General features: G+C 35.4%; 1 protein-coding gene across 1 annotated transcript in view; it reads right to left on the bottom strand.

Annotated features, from left to right (window-relative positions):
- Positions 1–5279, bottom strand: part of LOC133518387 (neuroligin-1-like) — a 327316-nt gene extending 322037 nt beyond the window's left edge. Inside the window, exon 1 of the mRNA XM_061852061.1 lies at positions 5001–5279. The gene's annotated coding sequence lies outside the window, so the exon portion shown is untranslated. The remainder of the gene's footprint in view (positions 1–5000) is intronic.
- Between the last annotated feature and the right edge of the window lie 2459 nt (positions 5280–7738).

Raw genomic sequence — 7738 nt, forward strand, 5'->3', positions numbered from 1 at the left:
AAAAAATGTAGTTAAGTTTATCACCTATACACCACCATATTACAATAAATAGTTATAACCGAGCAAAGCTCGGTCGCCCAGGTACTATATATATATATATATATATATATATATATATATATTTGTACTATTGTAAAAATCAAAAGCTCTTTCGTTACTGATAGTAGAAAACATTGTACCAAGATTTTTATTTGTACTCCGTTACCATTTTTCGTAAATTTTGTATGACGGGAATGGAATGAAAGAAATAAAATGTATGGACATTTTGTGGCTAATTTTACTCAAAATTTCGTGATTCTAAGTAAAATAAAAACCGGACAAGTGCGAGTCGGACTCGCTCACCGAGGGTTCCGTACTTTTTAATATTTGTAGTTATAGCGGCAACAGAAATACATCATCTGTGAAAATTTCAACTGTCTATCACGGTTCATGAGATACAGCCTGGTGACAGACGGACGGACGGACGGACGGACAGCGGAGTCTTAGTAATAGGGTCCAGTTTTACCCTTTGGGTACGAAACCCTAAAAAACATAAAAATTGCCATAACTAAAAAAAAGTGTACAATTTTAAACGAAATGGCCGCGTATCCCAAGCCACATCAAAGAATAATTTAAAAACAAACATTCTGTTACTTGTCACAGTATGATTTTTGGAAAACAATACTTGTCCAAAAATCACTCCCTAGAAAAATTGCATTTTACGAAAATAGGTAATATACCAGTATTTGTGTTACTTTAAGTGAGTAAGTAAGTAAGTAAGTGTTTTATTTGTAAATATAGGTAGAGTTACATTAGTGGTCAGTTTATATATGTACAGTTTCACTATATTTTGCCAAACGGCGTACAAAAACATTAAACTTAATACTAGAAACAAAACTATCATGCTCACAGAGTACGAGTAATTATGTAATCCTATTATATATATATATATAATGTTTAAGTTTACGAGTAGACCAGGAAAACATATAATCATCTGATTGGAAATGAACGCTACAATTCCTATAAGCTGGCTTTGCACTAATTTGATCAGAGCAAAGTGAGGGAATGACATTACAAACGTCACATTTTCATAGAAATTTGCCATTAATGATGAATTTATTTTCACATAGACATTAAAAATAGCATGCAGAATTAGCTTGGTCGAACTCTGTCACACTTGTTATGAGAGTAATGCAAAATATGAATTCTCTCGACAAAACTCTCCATTTAATATTCTTTTAAACAAATATTATGAAAATACAAACTCAGTTCGGACCCGGGTACGTCCTTAAACTACGTCCAAAAGAGAGGTATGGGCATTGTGAATGTCATCTCGCTTTGTGTGGTAGGGCACAGCCAGTGGATGTCATTCCAGATCTAGAGCAGAGCCCAACTGGAGAAGTACCTCCACCTTACAGAAAACAGCAGCCAAATAACACTAGACCCTACTAATCGTGTTGTGTTCCTGCCGGTGAGTAAGGTTGCCAGAGCTCAATGAGGGGGGGCGGGTTTAGGGTCGGCAACGCGCATGTAACTCCTCTGGAGTTGCAGGCGTACATAGGCTACGGAGGCTGCTTACCATCAGGCGGGCCGTATGCTTGTTTGCCACCGACGTAGTATAAAAAAAAATCAGTCATAATAATATTGCTTTTATATGGAATGAACGAGCGTGGAGTGAGTTAAATCAAAAGCATTGAAACGGTATTCTAACGGCAACTTGTATGCAAACCAACTGTGAAATTTCCATACAAATTGCTTTGTCTTTGTAAATAGATGTCGAACAAAGGAGAGCTATGCGTCTGACCTCTATATTTTATGGGCACTAAATTGATTTTGATGAAAGATAGGTAACGATTTAAAATATGACAAGATTTCTTAAAAAGTTACAGTATATTAATTAGTATTTATTTTCTAAATAGTAGGTAGTGATATTGGTTAATTATTCTAAAATACAAAGCCTGCACATAACACACGTCTCTTTTCGACCCAGTGGTTGACTGGTAGAGAATGCCTTAAGGCATTAAGTCCACCATTAGTACTTGATATTGTATGTGCAATAAATTATAAATTAATAAAAGCCAAATATCTATAAAAGACATCAAAATTAAATCTTTGTTTAAATTTCGGAACGCTGCGCTAAACGAAGTTGTCGAGCTTCGTCGAGCAGAAAAAAGTATACACATGTAATTGTCTCAGGAAACAATCAAGACACGAGGAAGACAAACATTTGTAATATATTATTAAATTTTCCGTACTGTATTTGGGAGTGTACGTTTAAAGAAAAGTAACTTTACTTTTCCCAAAACCAGACGTGAAATCCCAACATTTCTTCGCACTCATCCCCAAAGCTGGCAACTTTATAAATACGGAAACGGCTGCGTGCGTTCCAGCTTATCATACCTACTAAAATTTTAATCTCCTTCGCATCGTGCGAAGCTGAATATATGGAAACAAGATTTGAAAGTTCAGCTGTTCTCCAGGGGCCGTATTAATATGTATCACGTTTGTATCCACTTGATTAAGCTACAATAAAATTCACAAATATTGTATACTAAATCAAATAATTTATTTACAACTTCTCATTTTAAGTTTCCATTTCCAACATCATTTATGTACTATGATATGACCAACTTACTCGTTAGCGAGAGCGTAAATAACTTGTACAATATTTTCTCTAGATGGCTGAAAAGGCCTAGACGTATCGAATTGTCGCGATGTATATTTACATAAATACAGTACTACATTTCAGTTTGATCAAATACTAACCATAGATTGAAAATATATAGTATGTAGGTATTTTAAAAATATTATAACATTGCAATTTCCTAAAAAAACCGGTAAAATAATCTCTTGAGTTTTTTAAATATTAAATGTACATATTTTACGTAATATCAAGCTGTGAAAATTCTCTCAAGAATTCCTCATCTTCAAGAATAAGAAAAGATCTCAAGAAGTGTGTCGAAATGATATCTTTACATAGAGACGTTCCATAACGATATAATAAGGAAATTCATAGGCGAGAATAGAAAGGCATCTCTCAGAGTTTCTCGAGCAAAATGAAATGTACGAGGCGATGCAGTCATGTTCATACGAAAGTTCGTGTACATGCGAATGTACGGAAAAGGGTCACATTCGGACATATGAAATCTAATTTAAATTTATTTTAATATCAATTTAGTTGCTTTGCTTTTGCCTATAACTTGTAGCCAATAATTTCATATCCTTGAAAAATATACAACAGAGAAATTCTAAAACTGTTTCCAGAAATATTTCTGATTAATTTTCGTCAACTCGAACTTTAAAATCTGATCACTTTCAGACACGTTTAGATAAAATTATAATCAAACTTAATTTGATATATTGTTTGGACGTTTCTGGTAAATATTTCATGTGGATTAATAAACACGATGCACATGGAAAATCGCATTAAACATTTTAAGTTCGAAAGGCCCCGCTAGAAATGTGCTGTGAGCGATGAAAAAATGAGGTCAGTTCGTAAAAAATATTAAAACATGGAATCTATATTTCTACGGGGACCTCACAGTTAACAGAATGACAGTGTGCTACCACCATTTGTAGTCAAAGGACTAAATAGGTTCTTACATTTATGAGAAAAATATAAATATGTTTGCTACGTCAGGATCATATTGCAGATATTTGAAAACATTTCAGTAAGTAAAAGTTATCTTAATACTCTTAACTCAAACTCTAAGGTCGGTATTGTAACGCATAGATGACACACTGAAATTACATTGGTATTAAACTGTACACGTCTGAATATGCCCATCTATGCCACGCCTAGCTACGCAATTCGAAAACATCATTTGATTTTCGAATGCGTCGAATTCCCTCTTACTACTAATCTGTATGGAAGCCCTATAGTTGCTAATACAATACAATACAAATATTCTTTATTGCTCATCAATATGAAAGAACATAATGACATACAAATTTAAACATACAACTTAGACTATGGTAGACAACGGGCTGTCTTTAGTAATTTTTGGGCGGCTAATGTACTTTTTTATAAGTGTTTATGTAATGTTTATTATCAACCGTAGCTTTATTTATCTTGAAATTTTGCCTAAAAGAAAACGAAGCGTTTTATTTTGTAATCATTGCAACTTTGTGAAAAAACAAAATTCAATATTTTGATTTTGAGGGGTAGCCCAGAGGTCCAGCGGGCTAAGCACGCTCGCATTTTTACCGCCTGTCACCATTCCTGCCACGTTCTAACAAGTATGTGTACGAAAGTGACTGACATAATGACAGGTGATAAAAATCCAACCATTCTGCCAGCGCAGAACGTAAGCCGCGTATGCGGAAGATACTAATTTGAATTCGTCCTCCACCACTAGAGAGCTTAGTCCCTTTTTTCATAGTTTATGACATCTATTTCAGTTTATAATTTATAAGCAGTGCTTTAGAAAAGTCACTACGGGAAGTTAAAGATGTTACCTACTATTCTGCTAACTACAAGTTCTCTATGGCTGATTGGTAGATAATGCCATAAAGGCATTAAGTTCGTCGTTAATAAAAATGTGTACCAGTTGTTCAATTATATTTAAATAAATAAAAGTTAAAACCTTAGGTAGGTTAAAAGGCTAATCCTATAATGGCCCCGAATATAAGAAATTCTCAACTCTGGCCTCCATTGCCTTATAGACCTAAAAATATAGCCTAAGGAAAAAGTACCAAAACATGTCGTTAAAGCGTATCATTTTATGCCTTATATATAACATTTTGTTCAATAAAGGGTTAAATTTTCATCAAGTTTCAACCCTCATACTTTTTTGAAGGCTTTCACCATCCTGGTCACTGAGTAATATAAGATATTCTACCGAAAAAATAATTGGTAAATTGAGACGTAACGGTCGCTTCAATAAACGTGTTTGAATTTTTAAACCTGAGGAAAGAATCCCTCAAATGGACACGAGTCCCAGCGAGTTAAGATATTTTTGAGTTCCGGACATCACCAATCATACGCAAGTAATCCCTAACTTATTAATTTTAATAATTACCTCGCGCAGTGCCGGCTTTCTCCCCGTTTTACACATTCACACACATAACACAACACTCCACTTCACCACCACCGTCCACTATATCGGACCACTCGGAAAATACTGCAACACGCTCTACGTCTGCCTCGCACGACGCTCGACGCGGTACTGACGGGTTCCCTGGGCTCAGCTCATTTTTTTTCATCTTGGAGGCACGGAAACTCGTTAGACTGCCAAAGTTTTTTTCAATTGTTTTATTCTTAAGGATTAGACTTGCAAGTTTTGTGTCAAGTGTAATGATTAAGCGATGACGGAGCGAGAAGATTAATTAGAGTTGTTATCGCGTTTCACAGTTGTGTTGCTCATTGAATAAAGATTAACTAATGAAGAATGATTATCCGTCAATTTTAGACAAGAATTCCAGCATATGATGAGAGTTAGGGTTGTGTTTATGACATTTATCGGAGCGTGAAACTTAGTAATATTATTAAACGTGAAATTTTGTTAGGATAAATACCTATATGGATGTGTTCTATAAGAATTGCAGCATTGAATTTAAATTTTCGTCAGTTAATCCAATTTTACGGTTTGATTCGCGTACTTTTAGCTACTCGTGTCATATGACCATGATATCCATATTCAAGTCCTAGCTCATTTGGTCCGCATATGACTCAGTACTCAGCACTCTTAGTGCTTAAGATTGAAGACCTAGCTTCTCCGGAACATGTCGGACGATCTTTTGTTATGAATCAGGAGGCAAACGAACAGACGACTTGCCTAATGGTAAACGATTACGATCGCCTATGTAAGTGCGTTATTGACATTTAAGATAGGACAACGCTCGCTTCTTGAAGGTTTGACTAAAAATATAGAATTTAAATATTATAATTAGCTTTATAATATTTAAGTTACATTCAGTCTTTTCAGGTGAGTCTTTTTTAGGGTTCCGTAGTCAACTAGGAACTCTTATAGTTTCGCCATGTCCGTCTGTCTGTCTGTCTGTCTGTCCGAGGCTTTGCTCCGTGGTCGTTAGTGCTAGAAAGCTGAAATTTGGCATGGATATATAAATCAATAAAGCCGACAAAGTCGTACAATAAAATCTAAAAATTTAATTTTTTTTAGGGTACCTCCCCTACACGTAAAGTGGGGGTGAACATTTTTTTTGCTTCAACCCTACAGTGTGGGATATCGTTGGAAAGGTCTTTCAAAACTAATAGGGGTCTTCAACAAACATTTCTTGATAAAGTGAATATATTCAGAGATAATTGCTCCGAAAGAAAAATAAAATGTGTCCCCCCCTCTAACTTTTGAACCATAGGTCCAAAAAATATGAAAAAAATCTTGGAAGTAGAGCTTAAGAAAGAAATTAAATGAAAACTATAGCGGATATGATCAGTTTTGGTGTTTTTGAGTTATCGCAAAAAGTTTCCCCTTCATAGTAAAAAGACGTACACACACAGTTCATCCCTTGGTTAACAATCTACCATACTTTAAGCTCCAGTTTAGCTTATTGTTTAAGTTGTACAGTCAGCTTTAAAAGTAGTGGATCAAATAACGCTTCATAAGTATCTACCATTATGTAACAGCTTAACAAAAAGTGATGTCTTTAATATAGAAGCACTAAGACTATAAAATATGTACTTTAGAACGCGAATTTTAGAAATTTATCTATATTTGAAATAGTTATCCGGAATATCAGATACTTATGGCGCGTTGTTTCATCCGCTACTTTTGATGCTGACTGTACCAATACACTCAACTTTTGTTTTATTTGCAAATGTTTTTATTATTTCTATTCTCTTTATTTATCTTGTGTCTTAGATTACGCATTTTATAACATGAATATAAAAATAAAATACAACAAATCATACAAAAATAATACAAAATACATATAAACACATTATAAAAAACGTAACCTAGGGTGCCGCCAGCAGCGGGGCAGCGCCCAAGCTGCCGGTGGTCAGGGCCGCAGAGAGAGGAACCGGCGGACTATCCGCGCCGTGTCCAAGATCACCAACTTCTGCATCTGACCCTTGATCCAGCCAGCCAGCGAGTCTCTCTAGGTGTTGGTTGAGACTCTTCGCTATGAGGCCGTTCGCTTACACATAATTATTATATTAATGTTATATTATATGTCTTTCCATATCCCGGGACCATGGGGACGGACCTTTGGGAGGCATGCGTGGGGCCGAAGCCAACAGCGCAGAGTCCCTTTTAGACAAATAGATACCCGTAAATCGGTCCCAGCTGATGTAGGGGCTATTGTAAATAAATATTATTATTATTGGACTAATAATACTAGTCCACGAACTGCCAAGTATGGGTTAAAAATATTAGCCTAATATGGTTCTAAAATGGGACCCTAGTGATATACAGCTATATAGGAAAAAAAATGTCCAAAGATGTTTGTTTTCATTCCGTTATTATTTCTCATACACATATAGTAACTGAATGGGAACGGATAGCAGCAGACAGAAGAAATAAAAAATGAATGAAAACGGAACACCGTAATTTTAAGTTGGGAGAAGTAACATATACCCCAAATTAAAAACAAAAGTGTAACGTACAACTTTAAATGTCCAGTACCCCTAGTGTAACTTTGATCGACATCATAACGTGACGAACGCGTTTGCGTTAAGTCTCATTTTGTATAGGATTTTGAGTTTCCAAAACGTCCCGCTTGGCGCGCTCTTTCGAAATCCAATACAAAATGAGACTAAACGCAAACGCGTACGTCACGTTTGGAAATCGAATTTATT

The sequence above is a fragment of the Cydia pomonella genome, chromosome 5 (genome assembly GCF_033807575.1).
Source record: "Cydia pomonella isolate Wapato2018A chromosome 5, ilCydPomo1, whole genome shotgun sequence".
Taxonomy (NCBI): domain Eukaryota; kingdom Metazoa; phylum Arthropoda; class Insecta; order Lepidoptera; family Tortricidae; genus Cydia; species Cydia pomonella.